Source organism: Oncorhynchus keta, unplaced genomic scaffold, assembly GCF_023373465.1.
Source record: "Oncorhynchus keta strain PuntledgeMale-10-30-2019 unplaced genomic scaffold, Oket_V2 Un_contig_3043_pilon_pilon, whole genome shotgun sequence".
Lineage (NCBI taxonomy): Eukaryota > Metazoa > Chordata > Actinopteri > Salmoniformes > Salmonidae > Oncorhynchus > Oncorhynchus keta.
The window spans coordinates 25001-44159 of record NW_026287047.1 but is presented as its reverse complement, the minus strand read 5'-3'; the positions used below and the strand labels follow the sequence as shown (position 1 = coordinate 44159).

At 47.4% G+C, this 19159-nt stretch overlaps 1 pseudogene; it reads left to right on the top strand.

Moving 5' to 3' along the window:
- Positions 1 to 1880: 1880 nt before the first annotated feature.
- LOC127923671 (maternal embryonic leucine zipper kinase-like) overlaps positions 1881 to 19159 on the top strand; it is a 24730-nt pseudogene continuing 7451 nt past the window's right edge.

Genomic DNA, 19159 nt, shown 5'->3' with positions numbered 1-19159 from the left:
ACACAATATCAGGAAGTAACATTCCTAGACATTAACCATTAGCATGGTGGCTAAACACAACATCAGGAAGTAACATTCCTAGACATTAACCATTAGCATGGTAGCTAAACACAATATCAGGAAGTAACATTCCTAGACATTAACCATTAGCATGGTGGCTAAACACAACATCAGGAAGTAACATTCCTAGACATTAACCATTAGCATGGTAGCTAAACACAATATCAGGAAGTAACATTCCTAGACATTAACCATTAGCATGGTGGCTAAACACAACATCAGGAAGTAACATTCCTAGACATTATCCATTAGCATGGTGGCTAAACACAACATAGGATAGTGGAACCCAGAGGATAGTGGAGCCCAAAGGGTAGTGGAACCCAGAGGGTAGTGGAGCCCAGAGGATAGTGGAACCCAGAGGGTAGTGGAGCCCAGAGGGTAGTGGAGCCCAGAGGATAGTGGAACCCAGAGGGTAGTGGAACCCAGAGGATAGTGGAGCCCAGAGGATAGTGGAGCCCAGAGGGTAGTGGAGCCCAGAGGGTAGTGGAACCCAGAGGATAGTGGAGCCCAGAGGGTAGTGGAACCCAGAGGATAGTGGAGCCCAGAGGATAGTGGAACCCAGAGGGTAGTGGAACCCAGAGGATAGTGGAGCCCAGAGGGTAGTGGAGCTCCATCAAGCCCAGAGGATAGTGGAGCCCAGAGGATAGTGGAGAAACATCAAGCCCAGAGGATAGTGGAGCCCAGAGGATAGTGGAGCCCAGAGGGTAGTGGAGAAACATCAAGCCCAGAGGATAGTGGATCCCAGAGGATAGTGGAGCCCAGAGGATAGTGGAGCCCAGGGGATAGTGGAGCTCCATCAAGCCCAGAGGATAGTGGAACCCAGAGGGTAGTGGAGGTCCATCAAGCCCAGAGGATAGTGGAGCCCAGAGGGTAGTGGAGAAACATCAAGCCCAGAGGATAGTGGAGCCCAGAGGGTAGTGGAGTCCAGAGGGTAGTGGAGCCCAGAGGATAGTGGAGCCCAGAGGGTAATGGAGCCCAGAGGATAGTGGAGCCCAGAGGATAGTGGAGCCCAGGGGATAGTTGATCCCAGAGGATAGTGGAGCCCAGAGGGTAGTGGAGAACCTTCAAGCCCAGAGGGTTAGTGGAGCTCCATCAAGCCCAGAGGATAGTGAAGCACAGAGGATAGTGGATCCCAGAGGATAGTGGATCCCAGAGGATAGTGGAGCCCAGGGGATAGTGGAGCCCAGAGGGTAGTGGAGAACCTTCAAGCCCAGAGTGTTAGTGGAGAACCTTCAAGCCCAGAGGATAGTGGAGAACCTTCAAGCCCAGAGGATAGTGGAGAACCTTCAAGCCCAGAGGGTTGTGAAGAACCATCAAGCCCAGAATATAGTGGAGAACCATAAAGCCCACTTGCGGCTGCCCAGGTTATGCACGTGACAACGTAATTTCGCTGAGTCTACCTTTAAATCTAGAATGTTATGAATGGTCAGTCCTCGCATCCATAGCTTCGTCTATGAATTTGAGAGTGATTACTTTTCTCCAGTCCCATTCTTCAGCTTTTTTACCGAAACAGTGGCGTGGAGTGGCTCTGTTATTGTTTCAACCGCTGATTGGCCCTTTAAAGTTAGGTTTGTGGGCTCGAATGATCAGATCCAAGATCCTGTAGTTAGGGACTTATAGTGTAGAATCCGTTTTTATAGCTGCAGTGTCAATACTGAACGATAGATGCAATGACGGGGTAGGCCGTCATTGTAAAATAAGAATTTGTTCTTAAATTACTTTCTTAATTAAATAAAGGTTAAATAAAAAAATTAAATAAAAGAATACATTTTATAGATGCATTGCCATTTCTCAACGATAGAGGGAGGAAGTAGATACGTTGGATGCAGACACCGGAAGTAGGATATTGCGTCACTGTAGTGGGGAATTCAAACTTCGACAACAGGACATCGCTGAGCGAGAGGGCTGTAATATTACAAAATACTAAGTATATATTTACACATTCGTGATTACTTTGAGCTTTCCTCACTATATCCACGTTTTGTATTTATTTTAAGGTAGGTTCGACGCTTTAGCATAGGATAACTTAGTTAGCCAAACTGTACAAAAGTATCGTTAGCCTAGCTAACATTAGCATACTTGGGGCAACCCGCAAGTCAGTGAAATTAACTAACGTAATAATGTTGCTATCTGGTTTGAATTGATAAGTCACAGCTTACTACCGTATTTGTTTATATGTTAGAAGTGTACTTATGTTCTTCTTTGTCATCTTATGCGTTGAAACATTTAGATTTTTAAGTTAACATGAGCTTATCGACTATTTCAAAGGAGACCGAAGGTTGTCAGTTCCAAATCAAATGTTATTTTATTTGTCACATACACATGGTTAGCAGATGTTAATGCGAGTGTAGCGAAATGCTTGTGCTTCTAGTTCCGACAATGCAGTGATAACCAACAAGTAATCTAACTAACAATTCCAAAACTACTGTCTTATACACAGTGTAAGGGGATAAAGAATATGTACATAAGGATATATGAATGAGTGATGGTACAGAGCAGCATAGGCAAGATACAGTAGATGGTATCGAGTACAGTATATACATATGAGATGAGTATGTAAACAAAGTGGCATAGTTAAAGTGGCTAGTGATACATGTATTACATAAGGATGCAGTCTATGATGTAGAGTACAGTATATACATATGCATATGAGATGAATAATGTAGGGTATGTAAACATTATATTAGGTAGCATTGTTTAAAGTGGCTAGTGATATATTTTACATCATTTCCCATCAATTCCCATTATTAAAGTGGCTGGAGTTGGGTCAGTGTCAATGACAGTGTGTTGGCAGCAGCCACTCAATGTTAGTGGTGGCTGTTTAACAGTCTGATGGCCTTGAGATAGAAGCTGTTTTTCAGTCTCTCGGTCCCAGCTTTGATGCACCTGTACTGACCTCGCCTTCTGGATGATAGCGGGGTGAACAGGCAGTGGCTCGGGTGGTTGTTGTCCTTGATGATCTTTATGGCCTTCCTGTGACATGGGGTGGTGTAGGTATCCAGTTGACAGGCAGCTAACGTTAGCAAGCTAGCTAAGACTGGCAGGTCTGGTTGGGATGTTATTTTAGCCAATAGCCATCTATCAGGAACTAACCTTCTGGAGCCTTTTCAGCTAAATGTCGCTGTGTGTTTTTGTTTATCGCGGCTGGAAGGTTGTGTTTTCGGCGAAGATGGACAGCGCAGCGGAACTCCTCAAGTACTATGAAGTCTACGAGACCATCGGCTCGGGTGAGACACTTCAACACAACCATCTGTACCGACACACGAGCCACCAGGAATGTGTGTGTGTTATCAGTTCTGATCGGTGGGTGTTATCAGTTCTGATGGGTGGGTGTGTGTTATCAGTTCTGATGGGTGGGTGTTATCAGTTCTGATGGGTGGGTGGGTGTTATCAGTTCTGATGGGTGGGTGTTATCAGTTCTGATGGGTGGGTGTTATCAGTTCTGATGGGTGGGTGTTATCAGTTCTGATGGGTGGGTGGGTGTTATCAGTTCTCATGGGTGGGTGGGTGTTATCAGTTCTCATGGGTGGGTGTTATCAGTTCTGATGGGTGGGTGGGTGTTATCAGTTCTGATGGGTGGGTGTTATCCGTTCTGATGGGTGGGTGGGTGTTATCAGTTCTGATGGGTGGGTGTTATCAGTTCTGATGGATGGGTGGGTGGGTGTTATCAGTTCTGATAGGTGTGTGTTATCAGTTCTGATGGGTGGGTGTTATCAGTTCTGATGGGTGGGTGGGTGTTATCAGTTCTGATGGGTGGGTGTTATCAGTTCTGATGGGTGGGTGTTATCAGTTCTGATGGGTGGGTGTTATCAGTTCTGATGGGTGGGTGGGTGTTATCAGTTCTCATGGGTGGGTGGGTGTTATCAGTTCTCATGGGTGGGTGTTATCAGTTCTGATGGGTGGGTGGGTGTTATCAGTTCTGATGGGTGGGTGTTATCCGTTCTGATGGGTGGGTGGGTGTTATCAGTTCTGATGGGTGGGTGTTATCAGTTCTGATGGGTGGGTGGGTGTTATCAGTTCTGATAGGTGTGTGTTATCAGTTCTGATGGGTGGGTGTTATCAGTTCTGATGGGTGGGTGGGTGTTATCAGTTCTGATGGGTGGGTGTTATCAGTTCTGATGGGTGGGTGTTATCCGTTCTGATGGGTGGGTGTTATCAGTTCTCATGGGTGGGTGGGTGTTATCCGTTCTGATGGGTGGGTGGGTGTTATCCGTTCTGATCGGTGGGTGTTATCAGTTTTGATGGGTGGGTGGGTGTTATCAGTTCTGATGGGTGGGTGGGTGTTATCAGTTCTGCTGGGTGGGTGGGTGTTATCAGTTCTGATGGGTGGGTGTTATCCGTTCTGATGGGTGGGTGGGTGTTATCAGTTCTGATGGGTGGGTGGGTGTTATCCGTTCTGATGGGTGGGTGGGTGTTATCAGTTCTGATGGGTGGGTGGGTGTTATCAGTTCTCATGGGTGGGTGGGTGTTATCAGTTCTGATGGGTGGGTGGGTGTTATCAGTTCTGATGGGTGGGTGGGTGTTATCAGTTCTGATGGGTGGGTGGGTGTTATCAGTTCTGATGGGTGGGTGGGTGTTATCAGTTCTGATGGGTGGGTGGGTGTTATCAGTTCTGATGGGTGGGTGTTATCAGTTCTGATGGGTGGGTGTTATCAGTTCTGATAGGTGGGTGGGTGTTATCAGTTCTGATGGGTGGGTGTGTTATCAGTTCTGATGGGTGGGTGGGTGTTATCAGTTCTGATGGGTGGGTGGGTGTTATCAGTTCTGATGGGTGGGTGTTATCAGTTCTGATGGGTGGGTGTTATCAGTTCTGATGGGTGGGTGGGTGTTATCAGTTCTGATAGGTGTGTGTTATCAGTTCTGATGGGTGGGTGGGTGTTATCAGTTCTGATGGGTGGGTGGGTGTTATCAGTTCTGATAGGTGTGTGTTATCAGTTCTGATGGGTGGGTGGGTGTTATCAGTTCTGATGGGTGGGTGGGTGTTATCAGTTCTGATGGGTGGGTGGGTGTTATCAGTTCTGATGGGTGGGTGGGTGTTATCAGTTCTGATAGGTGGGTGGGTGGGTGTTATCAGTTCTGATGGGTGGGTGTGTGTTATCAGTTCTGATGTGTGGGTGGGTGTTATCAGTTCTGATGGGTGGGTGGGTGTTATCAGTTCTGATAGGTGGGTGGGTGGGTGTTATCAGTTCTGATGGGTGGGTGGGTGTTATCAGTTCTGATGGGTGGGTGGGTGTTATCTGTTCTGATGGGTGGGTGTTATCAGTTCTGATAGGTGGGTGGGTGTTATCAGTTCTGATGGGTGGGTGGGTGTTATCAGTTCTGATGGGTGGGTGGGTGTTATCAGTTCTCATGGGTGGGTGTTATCAGTTCTGATGGGTGGGTGTTATCAGTTCTGATGGGTGGGTGGGTGTTATCAGTTCTGATGGGTGGGTGGGTGGGTGTTATCAGTTCTGATGGGTGGGTGTTATCAGTTCTGATGGGTGGGTGGGTGTTATCAGTTCTGATGGGTGGGTGGGTGTTATCAGTTCTGATGGGTGGGTGGGTGTTATCAGTTCTGATGGGTGGGTGGGTGTTATCAGTTCTGATGGGTGGGTGGGTGGGTGTTATCAGTTCTGATGGGTGGGTGGGTGGGTGTTATCAGTTCTGATGGGTGGGTGGGTGGGTGTTATCAGTTCTGATGGGTGGGTGGGTGGGTGTTATCAGTTCTGATCGGTGGGTGGGTGTTATCAGTTCTGATCGGTGGGTGGGTGTTATCAGTTCTGATCGGTGGGTGGGTGTTATCAGTTCTGATCGGTGGGTGGGTGTTATCAGTTCTGATGGGTGGGTGTCTGTTATCAGTTCTGATGGGTGGGTGTGTGTTATCAGTTCTGATGGGTGGGTGGGTGTTATCAGTTCTGATGGGTGGGTGGGTGTTATCAGTTCTGATGGGTGGGTGTTATCAGTTCTGATGGGTGGGTGGGTGTTATCAGTTCTGATGGGTGGGTGTTATCAGTTCTGATGGGTGGGTGGGTGTTATCAGTTCTGATGGGTGGGTGGGTGTTATCAGTTCTGATGGGTGGGTGTTATCAGTTCTGATGGGTGGGTGTTATCAGTTCTGATGGGTGGGTGTTATCAGTTCTGATGGGTGGGTGGGTGTTATCAGTTCTGATGGGTGGGTGGGTGTTATCAGTTCTGATGGGTGGGTGTGTGTTATCAGTTCTGATGGGTGGGTGGGTGTTATCAGTTCTGATGGGTGGGTGGGTGGGTGTTATCAGTTCTGATGGGTGGGTGGGTGGGTGTTATCAGTTCTGATGGGTGGGTGGGTGGGTGTTATCAGTTCTGATGGGTGGGTGGGTGGGTGTTATCAGTTCTGATCGGTGGGTGTTATCAGTTCTGATCGGTGGGTGGGTGTTATCAGTTCTGATGGGTGGGTGTTATCAGTTCTGATGGGTGGGTGGGTGTTATCAGTTCTGATGGGTGGGTGGGTGTTATCAGTTCTGATGGGTGGGTGTTATCAGTTCTGATCGGTGGGTGGGTGTTATCAGTTCTGATGGGTGGGTGGGTGTTATCAGTTCTGATGGGTGGGTGTCTGTTATCAGTTCTGATGGGTGGGTGGGTGTTATCAGTTCTGATGGGTGGGTGGGTGTTATCAGTTCTGATGGGTGGGTGTTATCAGTTCTGATGGGTGGGTGTTATCAGTTCTGATGGGTGGGTGGGTGTTATCAGTTCTGATGGGTGGGTGGGTGTTTATCAGTTCTGATGGGTGGGTGGGTGGGTGTTATCAGTTCTGATAGGTGGGTGGGTGGGTGTTATCAGTTCTGATGGGTGGGTGGGTGTTATCAGTTCTGATCGGTGGGTGTTATCAGTTCTGATCGGTGGGTGTTATCAGTTCTGATGGGTGGGTGGGTGTTATCAGTTCTGATGGGTGGGTGTTATCAGTTCTGATGGGTGGGTGTGTGTTATCAGTTCTGATGGGTGGGTGTGTGTTATCAGTTCTGATGGGTGGGTGTGTGTTATCAGTTCTGATGGGTGGGTGGGTGTTATCAGTTCTGATGGGTGGGTGTTATCAGTTCTGATGGGTGGGTGGGTGTTATCAGTTCTGATGGGTGGGTGGGTGTTATCAGTTCTGATGGGTGGGTGGGTGTTATCAGTTCTGATGGGTGGGTGGGTGTTATCAGTTCTGATGGGTGGGTGGGTGTTATCAGTTCTGATGGGTGGGTGGGTGTTATCAGTTCTGATGGGTGGGTGGGTGTTATCAGTTCTGATGGGTGGGTGGGTGTTATCAGTTCTGATGGGTGGGTGGGTGTTATCAGTTCTGATGGGTGGGTGGGTGTTATCAGTTCTGATGGGTGTGGGTGGGTGTTATCAGTTCTGATGGGTGGGTGGGTGTTATCAGTTCTGATGGGTGGGTGTTATCAGTTCTGATGGGTGGGTGGGTGTTATCAGTTCTCATGGGTGGGTGTTATCAGTTCTGATGGGTGGGTGGGTGTTATCCGTTCTGATGGGTGGGTGGGTGTTATCAGTTCTGATGGGTGGGTGGGTGTTATCAGTTCTGATGGGTGGGTGGGTGTCATCCGTTCTGATGGGTGGGTGTGTGTTATCCGTTCTGATGGGTGGGTGGGTGTTATCCGTTCTGATGGGTGGGTGGGTGTTATCAGTTCTGATGGGTGGGTGTTATCAGTTCTGATCGGTGGGTGGGTGTCATCCGTTCTGATGGGTGGGTGGGTGTCATCCGTTCTGATGGGTGGGTGGGTGTGTGTTATCCGTCTGATCGGTGGGTGTGGTCTCTCATCTGACCTGCTATTCTGCTGGATGTGTGTTGTGTCCTACAGGAGGCTTTGCTAAGGTCAAGCTGGGTCGCCACATCCTGACGGGAGAGAAGGTGGCCATTAAAATCATGGAGAAGAAGGAACTGGGGTGAGTCTCTCTCTCTCATATACTGTCTCTTTTCCCTTCCTCTCTCTCTCCCTTCCTTCCTCCCTCTCTGTCTGTCTCTCTCTTTCCCTTCCTCTCTCTCTATCTTTCCCTTCCTTCCTCCCTCTCTCTGTCTCTCTCTGTCTCTCTCTCTGTCTCTCTCAAGTCACTACTATTTAGTGTGTTTTTACTGTGATGGTTTTAATCTAATGTAGATGGCATGTAAAAGAAACAGACTTTCTTTTTATTCTTCTGTGCAGGAGGACCTTCCTCGTGTGAAGGTGGAGATAGAGGCCATGAAGAGTCTGAGCCATCAGCATGTCTGTAGACTGTACCATGTTATCGAGACTAATACCAAGATATACATGATCCTGGAGGTAGGACCCACGTCAGCATGTCTGTAGACTGTACCATGTTATCGACTCTGTAGACTGTACCATGTTATAGACTCTGTAGACTGTACCATGTTATCGAGACTAATACCAAGATATACATGATCCTGGAGGTAGGACCCACGTCAGCATGTCTGTAGACTGTACCATGTTATAGACTCTGTAGACTGTACCATGTTATAGACTAATACCAGATATACATGATCCTGGAGGTAGGACCCACATCAGACAGACCGGCCCCAATATGAACCTCTCTCTCCCCTCGTCTTCTCCAGTATTGTCCTGGGGGTAGGACCCACATCAGACAGACCGGCCCCAATATGAACCCCTCTCTCCCCCCTCGTCTTCTCCAGTATTGTCCAGGAGGTAGAACCCACACATCAGACAGACCGGCCCCAATATGAACCTCTCTCTCCCCTCGTCTTCTCCAGTATTGTCCTGGGGGTAGGACACACATCAGACAGACCGGCCCCAATATGAACCTCTCTCTCCCCTCGTCTTCTCCAGTATTGTCCAGGAGGTAGAACCCACACATCAGACAGACCGGCCCCAATATGAACCTCTCTCTCACCCTCGTCTTCTCCAGTATTGTCCTGGGGTAGGACCCACATCAGACAGACCGGCCCCAATATGAACCTCTCTCCCCCTCGTCTTCTCCAGTATTGTCCTGGGGTAGGACCCACATCAGACAGACCGGCCCCAATATGAACCTCTCTCCCCCCCTCGTCTTCTCAGTATTGTCCTGGGGGTAGGACCCACACATCAGACAGACCGTTATGAACCTCTCTCTCCCCTCTCTTCTCCAGTCTTGTCCTGGAGGTAGGACACACATCAGACAGACCGGCCCCAATATGTTCTCTCCCCTCGTCTTCTCCAGTATTGTCCGGGAGGAGAGCTGTCTGACTACATCATCGCTAAGGACCGTCTGTCTGAAGAGCCAGAGTGTTCTTCCCACAGATCGAGCTCTGGCCTATGTCCACAGCCAGGGATACGCCCACAGAGACCTGAAACCGGTAGGTAACCAGGGATACGCCCACAGAGACCTCAAACCGGTAGGTAGCCAGGGATACGCCCACAGAGACCTCAAACCGGTAGGTAACCAGGGATGCGCCCACAGAGACCTGAAACCGGTAGGTAACCAGGGATACGCCCACAGAGACCTGAAACCGGTAGGTAACCAGGGATGCGCCCACAGAGACCTGAAACCGGTAGGTAACCAGGGATACGCCCACAGAGACCTGAAACCGGTAGGTAACCAGGGATACGCCCACAGAGACCTGAAACCGGTAGGTAACCAGGGATGCGCCCACAGAGACCTGAAACCGGTAGGTAACCAGGGATACGCCCACAGAGACCTGAAACCGGTAGGTAACCAGGGATACGCCCACAGAGACCTGAAACCGGTAGGTAACCAGGGATACGCCCACAGAGACCTGAAACCGGTAGGTAACCAGGGATGCGCCCACAGAGACCTGAAACCGGTAGGTAATCAGGGATACGCCCACAGAGACCTCAAAACGGTAGGTAACCAGGGATGCGCCCACAGAGACCTGAAACCGGTAGGTAACCAGGGATACGCCCACAGAGACCTCAAACCGGTCGATAACCAGGGATACGCCCACAGAGACCTCAAACCGGTAGGTAACCAGGGATACGCCCACAGCTATATAAGCTCTCTGGGGTTTGTGTGGTTGTCTGTGTGGTTGTTTGTGTGGTTGTTTGTGTGGTCTGTGTGGTTGTTTGTGGGTGTGGGTGTTTGTTTGGGTGTTTGTGTGGTTGGTTGTCTGTGTGGTTGTCTGTGTGGTTGTCTGTGTGGTTGTCTGTGTGGGTGTCTGTGGTTGTCTGTGTGGTTGTCTGTGTGGTTGTTTGTGTGGGTGTTTGTCTGTGGTTGTCTGTGTGGGTGTTTGTGTGGTTGTTTGTGTGGTCTGTGTGGTTGTTTGTGGGTGTTTGTGTGGGTGTTTGTTTGGGTGTTTGTGTGGTTGGTTGTCTGTGTGGTTGTCTGTGTGGTTGTCTGTGTGGGTGTCTGTGGTTGTCTGTGTGGTTGTCTGTGTGGTTGTTTGTGTGGTTGTCTGTGTGGTTGTCTGTGTGGTTGTCTGTGTGGTTGTCTGTGTGGTTGTCTGTGTGGTTGTCTGTGTGGTTGTCTGTGTGGGTGTCTGTGTGGGTGTCTGTGTGGGTGTCTGTGTGGGTGTCTGTGTGGTTGTCTGTGTGGGTGTCTGTGTGGGTGTCTGTGTGGTTGTCTGTGTGGTTGTCTGTGTGGGTGTCTGTGTGGGTGTCTGTGTGGGTGTCTGTGTGGTTGTCTGTGTGGTTGTCTGTGGGGTTGTCTGTGGGGTTGTCTGTGTGGTTGTCTGTGTGGGTGTCTGTGTGGGTGTCTGTGTGGGTGTCTGTGTGGTTGTCTGTGGGGTTGTCTGTGGGGTTGTCTGTGTGGTTGTCTGTGTGGGTGTCTGTGTGGTTGTCTGTGTGGTTGTGTCTGAACTACCCACTGGTGGTGATGGTTCTGAATCTCTTTTCTCTCTCTCCCCTCTGTCTCTCTCTCTCTCTCCCTCTGTCTCTCCCCCTCTTCTCTCTCTCCTCTCTCTCTCTCTCTCTCTCTCCTCTCTCCTCCCCTCTTCTCTCTCATCTCCCCTCTCTCCCTCTCTCTCTCTCCTCTCCCCTCTCTCCCTCTCTCTTCTCTCTCTCCTCTCCCTCTCTCCCCTCTTTCTCTCTCTTCTCCCTCTCTCCCTCCTCCCTCAGGAGAACCTGTTGATAGATGAAGACCACAACCTGAAACTGATAGACTTTGGTCTCTGTGCCAAACCAAAGGTAACCACACTGTCATGTTGTCTCAGTGATATGTGTCAAGGCTTAGTGGTCATTGTCTGTAAATATATAGATTTGATTAATGTGTTCTGTGTGCCAAGTTCTCCTTATTAATCACTGTGTTTATAGGGGGGTCTGGGATATGAGTTAATGACCTGTTGTGGTCCAGTCTAATAACAGTCTTTATAGGGGGGTCTGGGATATGAGCTGATGACCTGTTGTGGTCCAGTCTAATCAGTCTGTCTTTATAGGGGGGTCTGGGATATGAGTTAATGACTTGTTGTGGTCCAGTCTAATAACAGTCTTTATAGGGGGTCTGGGATATGAGTTATGACCTGTTGTGGTCCAGTCTAATCAGTCTGTCTTTATAGGGGGTCTGGGATATGAGTTGATGACCTGTTGTGGTCCAGTCTAATAACAGTCTTTATAGGGGGGTCTGGGATATGAGTTGATGACCTGTTGTGGTCCAGTCTAATAACAGTCTTTATAGGGGGTCTGGGATATGAGTTGATGACCTGTTGTGGTCCAGTCTAATAACAGTCTTTATAGGGGGTCTGGGATATGAGTTGATGACCTGTTGTGGTCCAGTCTAATAACAGTCTTTATAGGGGGTCTGGGATATGAGTTAATGACCTGTTGTGGTCCAGTCTAATCAGTCTGTCTTTATAGGGGGTCTGGGATATGAGTTAATGACCTGTTGTGGTCCAGTCTAATAACAGTCTTTATAGGGGGTCTGGGATATGAGTTAATGACCTGTTGTGGTCCAGTCTAATAACAGTCTTTATAGGGGGTCTGGGATATGAGTTAATGACCTGTTGTGGTCCAGTCTAATAACAGTCTTTATAGGGGGTCTGGGATATGAGCTGATGACCTGTTGTGGAAGTCCAGCCTACGCTGCTCCTGAACTCATCCAGGGTAAAGCCTACATCGGCTCGGAGGTGAGACACCCGGTGGGGGGATTTAATATGTCTGGCTGTGTGAATATAATGAGTGTGTGTGTGTGAGGTCACTTAGAAATGTACTTGTTTGTGTAAGAAAAGCAAAAATATATATTTAAAAAATAATGTCCATTTAAAATAACATCAAATTGATAGAAATACAGTGTAGACATTGGTCCTTCTGTGGCTCAGTTTTAGAGCATGGCGCTTGTAACGCCAGGGTAGTGGGTTCATTCCCGGGACCACCCTTGAGAATGTATGCACACATGACTGTAAGTCGCTTGGATAAAAGCGTAGCTAAATGGCATATATTATATATTATTATATTACATTGTTAATGTTGTAAATGACTTTTGTAGCTGGAAACGGTAGATTTGTTATGGAATATCTACAGAGGCCCATTATCAGCAACCATCACTCCTGTGTTCCAATGGCACGTTGTCTTAGCTAATCCTAAGTTTATCCTTTTAAAAAGGCTAATTGATCATTAGAAAACCCCTTTTGCAATTATGTTAGCGCAGCTGAAAACTAATGTTTTGATTTAAAGAAGCAATAAAACTGGCCTTCTTTAGACTAGTTGAGTATCTGGAGCATCAGCATTTGTGGGTTTGATTACAGACTTAAAATGGCCAGAAACAAAGTGTGTGTGTGTGTGTGTGTGTGTGTGTGTGTGTGTGTGTGTGTGTGTGTGTGTGTGTGTGTGTGTGTGTGTGTGTGTGTGTGTGTGTGTGTGTTAGTGTTACCAGGCTGCTGTGTGGAGTATGGGGGTACTGCTGTGTGGAGTATGGGGGTGCTGCTGTGTGGAGTATGGGGGTGCTGCTGTGTGGAGTATGGGGGTGCTGCTGTGTGTGAGTATGATGGGGGCTGCTGTGTGGATATATAATGTGTGTGTGTGTGTTACCAGGCTGATGTGTGGAGTATGGGGTGCTGCTGTGTGTGATATATAATGTGTGTGTGTGTGTTACCAGGCTGATGTGTGAGTATGGGGGTGCTGCTGTTTGCTCTGGGGGTGCTGCTGTGGATATATAATGTGTGTGTGTGTTGTGTTACCAGGCTGATGTGTGGAAAATGGGGGTGCTGCTGTTTATTGCTCTGCTCTGTGGATATCCAGGTATCCAAGGTAACTTGATGAGAACATGGTCCTCTACAGGAAAATCACCGTAAGGTAATTGGTCAGAACATGGTGGCTAGCCAGGTATCCAAGGTAACGTGACAGAACATGGTTGTTAGTCAGGTATCCAAGGTAATGTGACAGAACATGGTTGTTAGCCAGGTATCCAAGGTAACGTGACAGAACATGGTTGTTAGCCAGGTATCCAAGGTAACGTGACATAACATGGTTGTTAGCCAGGTATCCAAGGTAACGTAATAATAATATAATAATAATATATGCCATTTAGCAGACTCTTTTATCCAAAGCGACTTAGTCATGTGTGCATACATTCTACGTATGGGTGGTCCCGGGAATCGAACCCACTACCCTGGCGTTACAAGCGCCATGCTCTACCAACTGTGCTACAGAAGGACCACGTGACAGAACATGGTTGTTAGCCAGGTATCCAAGGTAACGTGACAGAACATGGTTGTTAGCTAGGTATCCAAGGTAACGTGACAGAACATGGTTGTTAGCCAGGTATCCAAGGTAACGTGACAGAACATGGTTGTTAGCTAGGTATCCAAGGTAACGTGACAGAACATGGTTGTTAGCTAGTTATCCAAGGTAACGTGACAGAACATGGTTGTTAGCCAGGTATCCAAGGTAACGTGACAGAACAAGGTTGTTTAACAAATGGTTCAGCCAGCTCGTAGTTTTAGGACGGACAGCTATTTCTGACACGGTAGAAGGGAAAACCATTTAGTGCCACTAATATAGTTCAGAACTGTTCAACCGTGACAGTTGGTTTTCTCTGGAGGAAAGGGTTCAACCGTACAGTTGGTTTTCTCTGGAGGAAAGGGTTCCACCGTGACAGTTGGTTTTCTCTGGAGGAAAGGGTTCAACCGTACAGTTGGTTTTCTCTGGAGGAAAGGGTTCAACCGTGACAGTTGGTTTTCTCTGGAGGAAAGGGTTCGACCGTGACAGTTGGTTTTCTCTGGAGGAAAGGGTTCAACCGTGACAGTTGGTTTTCTCTGGAGGAAAGGGTTCAACTGTACAGTTGGTTTTCTCTGGAGGAAAGAGTTCAACCGTGACAGTTGGTTTTCTCTGGAGGAAAGGGTTCAACCGTACAGTTGGTTTTCTCTGGAGGAAAGGGTTCAACCGTACAGTTGGTTTTCTCTGGAGGGAAGGGTTCAACCGTGACAGTTGGTTTTCTCTGGAGGAAAGGGTTCAACCGTGACAGTTGGTTTTCTCTGGAGGGAAGGGTTCCACCGTGACAGTTGGTTTTCTCTGGAGGAAATGTGACAGTTGGTTTTCTCTGGAGGAAAGGGTTCAACCGTACAGTTGGTTTTCTCTGGAGGAAAGGGTTCAACCGTGACAGTTGGTTTTCTCTGGAGGAAAGGGTTCAACCGTACAGTTGGTTTTCTCTGGAGGAAAGGGTTCAACCGTGACAGTTGGTTTTCTCTGGAGGAAAGGGTTCAACCGTGACAGTTGGTTTTCTCTGGAGGAAAGGGTTCAACCGTGACTGTTGGTTTTCTCTGGAGGAAAGGGTTCAACCGTGACAGTTGGTTTTCTCTGGAGGAAAGGGTTCAACCGTGACAGTTGGTTTTCTCTGGAGGAAAGGGTTCAACCGTGACAGTTGGTTTTCTCTATTTGGTATTAAAGCCAGATTCAAAGCCTCTTGTGTAAACTAACCTCCCTGTTTTTACTGTTCTAGAGAGGTAGTTACAACAACCCTCATTGGCTGTCTCCTGGGAGCATCCTGCTACTCAACCAGATGATGCAGGTACACACACACACACACACACACACACACACACACACACACACACACACACACACACACACACACACACACACACACACACACACACACACCTCCTCTTGCTCTTTGTGTGGTATAGTAGGAGTTATTGATTGTTTGGTATAGTAGTAGTTATTGATTGTTTGGTATAGTAGTAGTTATTGATTGTTTGGTATAGTAGGAGTTATTGATTGTTTGGTATAGTAGTAGTTATTGATTGTTTGGTATAGTAGTAGTTATTGATTGTTTGGTATAGTAGGAGTTATTGATTGTTTGGTATAGTAGTAGTTATTGATTGTTTGGTATAGTAGTAGTTATTGATTGTTTGGTATAGTAGGAGTTATTGATTGTTTGGTATAGTAGGAGTTATTGATTGTTTGGTATAGTAGTAGTTATTGATTGTTTGGTATAGTAGGAGTTATTGATTGTTTGGTATAGTAGGAGTTATTGATTGTTTGGTATAGTAGGAGTTATTGATTGTTTAGTATAGTAGGAGTTATTGATTGTTTGGTATAGTAGGAGTTATTGATTGTTTAGTATAGTAGGAGTTATTGATTGTTTGGTATAGTAGGAGTTATTGATTGTTTGGTATAGTAGTAGTTATTGATTGTTTGGTATAGTAGTAGTTATTGATTGTTTAGTATAGTAGTAGTTATTGATTGTTTGGTATAGTAGGAGTTATTGATTGTTTGGTATAGTAGGAGTTATTGATTGTTTAGTATAGTAGTAGTTATTGATTGTTTGGTATAGTAGTAGTTATTGATTGTTTTAGTATAGTAGTAGTTATTGATTGTTTGGTATAGTAGTAGTTAGTGATTGTTTGGTATAGTCGGAGTTATTGATTGTTTGGTATAGTCGGAGTTATTGATTGTTTGGTATAGTAGGAGTTATTGATTGTTTGGTATAGTAGTAGTTATTGATTGTTTGGTATAGTAGGAGTTATTGATTGTTTGGTATAGTGGGAGTTATTGATTGTTTGGTATAGTAGGAGTTATTGATTGTTTGGTATAGTAGGAGTTATTGATTGTTTGGTATAGTAAGAGTTATTGATTGTTTGGTATAGTAGAGTTATTGATTGTTTGGTATAGTAGGAGTTATTGATTGTTTGGTATAGTAGGAGTTATTGATTGTTTGGTATAGTAGGAGTTATTGATTGTTTGGTATAGTAGGAGTTATTGATTGTTTGGTATAGTAGGAGTTATTGATTGTTTGGTATAGTAGGAGTTATTGATTGTTTGGTATAGTATGAGTTATTGATTGTTTGGTATAGTATGAGTTATTGATTGTTTGGTATAGTATGAGTTATTGATTGTTTGGTATAGTAGGAGTTATTGATTGTTTGGTATAGTAGGAGTTATTGATGGTTTGGTATAGTAGGAGTTATTGATTGTGTGACATCAGGTTTGGTATAGTAGTAGGTATTGATTGTGTGACATCAGGTTTGGTATAGTAGTAGTTATTGATTGTGTGGTATAGTAGGAGTTATTGATTGTGTGACATCAGGTTTTGTATAGTAGTAGTTATTGATTGTGTGAGATCAGGTTTTGTATAGTAGTAGTTATTGATTGTGTGACATCAGGTTTTGTATAGTAGTAGTTATTGATTGTGTGACATCAGGTTTTGTATAGTAGTAGTTATTGATTGTGTGACATCAGGTTTGGTATAGTAGTAGTTATTGATTGTGTGTGTGTAGGTGGATCCTAAGCATCGTGTGACCATCAGACAACTCCTAGACCATCCCTGGACGATGTCTGGCTATGGCACCCCTGTAGAGTGGCACAGCAAGCAACCTGTAAGAACACACACACACCTACACACACCTACACACACCTACACACACCTACACACACACACCTACACACACCTACACACACACACACCTACACACACCTACACACACCTACACACACACCTACACACACACACCTACACACACACACCTACACACACACACACCTAAACACACCTAAACACACCTAAACACACCTAAACACACCTACACACACCTACACACACACACACCTACACACACTCAAACACCTAAACACACCTACACGCGTACACCTAAGAACCCCGAACGCGCCTCTAAGAACCCCAAACGCACCTCTAAGAACCCCCAAACGCACCTCTAAGAACCCCCAAACGCACCTCTAAGAACCCCCAAACGCACCTCTAAGAACCCCCAAACGCACCTCTAAGAACCCCCAAACGCACCTCTAAGAACCCCAAACGCACCTCTAAGAACCCCCAAACGCACCTCTAAGAACCCCAAACGCACCTCTAAGAACCCCCAAACGCACCTCTAAGAACCCCCAAACGCACCTCTAAGAACCCCCAAACGCACCTCTAAGAACCCCCAAACGCACCTCTAAGAACCCCCAAATGCACCTCTAAGAACCCCCAAATGCACCTCTAAGAACCCCCAAACGCACCTCTAAGAACCCCCAAACGCACCTTGTTACAGTTTTTTGTTTTTCCTTGTACGTTTTGGACTTCAGCACGTATAGCTCGTTAGCACGTATAGCTCGTTAGCACGTATAGCTCGTTAGCACGTATAGCTCGTTAGCACGTATAGCTCGTTAGCACGTATAGCTCGTTAGCACGTATAGTTCGTTAGCACGTATAGCGAACCGATTTGCTGTCAACTCGTTAGTCAGGATGTGTTACACCTGTGCTGGTTGCCATCTCGTTAAGGTCGACACCTTTAGTTGTCTCTAGATGTGGAGGGTCGACACCTCTAGTTGTCTCTAGACGTGGAGGGTCCACACCTCTAGTTGTCTCTAGACGTGGAGGGTCGACACCTCTAGTTGTCTCTAGACGTGGAGGGTCGACACCTCTAGTTGTCTCTAGACGTGGAGGGTCGACACCTCTAGTTGTCTCTAGATGTGGAGGGTCGACACCTCTAGTTGTCTCTAGACGTGGAGGGTCGACACCTCTAGTTGTCTCTAGACGTGGAGGGTCGACACCTCTAGTTGTCTCTAGACGTGGAGGGTCGACACCTCTAGTTGTCTCTAGATGTGGAGGGTCGACACCTCTAGTTGTCTCTAGACGTGGAGGGTCGACACCTCTAGTTGTCTCTAGACGTGGAGGGTCGACACCTCTAGTTGTCTCTAGACGTGGAGGGTCGACACCTCTAGTTGTCTCTAGACGTGGAGGGTCGACACCTCTAGTTGTCTCTAGACGTGGAGGGTCGACACCTCTAGTTGTCTCTAGACGTGGAGGGTCGACACCTCTAGTTGTCTCTAGACGTGGAGGGTCGACACCTCTAGTTGTCTCTAGACGTGGAGGGTCGACACCTCTAGTTGCCTCTAGACGTGGAGGGTCGACACCTCTAGTTGCCTCTAGACGTGGAGGGTCGACACCTCTAGTTGCCTCTAGACGTGGAGGGTCGACACCTCTAGTTGCCTCTAGACGTGGAGGGTCGACACCTCTAGTTGCCTCTAGACGTGGAGGGTCGACACCTCTAGTTGCCTCTAGACGTGGAGGGTCGACACCTCTAGTTGCCTCTAGACGTGGAGGGTCGACACCTCTAGTTGCCTCTAGACGTGGAGGGTCGACACCTCTAGTTGCCTCTAGACGTGGAGGGTCGACACCTCTAGTTGTCTCTAGACGTGGAGGGTCGACACCTCTAGTTGTCTCTGGACGTGGAGGGTCGACACCTCTAGTTGTCTCTGGACGTGGAGGGTCGACACCTCTAGTTGTCTCTGGACGTGGAGGGTCGACACCTCTAGTTGTCTCTAGATGTGGAGGGTCGACACCTCTAGTTGTCTAGACGTGGAGGGTCGACACCTCTAGTTGTCTCTAGACGTGGAGGGTCGACACCTCTAGTTGCCTCTAGACGTGGAGGGTCGACACCTCTAGTTGTCTCTAGACGTGGAGGGTCGACACCTCTAGTTGCCTCTAGACGTGGAGGGGTCGACACTCTAGTTGCCTCTAGATGTGGAGGGTCGACACCTCTAGTTGCTCTAGATGTGGAGGGTCGACACCTCTAGTTGCCTCTAGACGTGGAGGGTCGACACCTCTAGTTGCCTCTAGACGTGGAGGGTCGACACCTCTAGTTGCCTCTAGACGTGGAGGGTCGACACCTCTAGTTGCCTCTAGACGTGGAGGGTCGACACCTCTAGTTGCCTCTAGACGTGGAGGGTCGACACCTCTAGTTGCCTCTAGACGTGGAGGGTCGACA